Raw genomic sequence first — 330 nt, 5'->3', positions numbered from 1 at the left:
AAGGGGAAGAGATGAACCAAAGGATTTGTATGCATGCATATAAGCCAAACCAATGGACATGGACAGCAGGGGGATGAGAGCATGAGTGGAAGGGGGGGAGGATTGGGGTTAATGGGAGAGGGGAATGAGGACACATTTGTAATTCCTTAACTAATAAAGAATTTAAAGATAAAAAATAAAAATAAAAACAATGAGAAGGAAAAATGAAAAAAAAGAAATATGAGTGAGGAGCAGACCTATGGTTGAGGTAGGAACCACTGGTGCTGGTGTGGTGGGGTGGGGGTGCCATTCTCCTAGACTTGGGTGGACATCAGGAGTGAGACACAGGGT

The sequence above is a fragment of the Myotis davidii genome, unplaced genomic scaffold (genome assembly GCF_000327345.1).
Source record: "Myotis davidii unplaced genomic scaffold, ASM32734v1 scaffold3036, whole genome shotgun sequence".
Lineage (NCBI taxonomy): Eukaryota > Metazoa > Chordata > Mammalia > Chiroptera > Vespertilionidae > Myotis > Myotis davidii.
Note: the sequence above shows the minus strand (reverse complement) of the source record.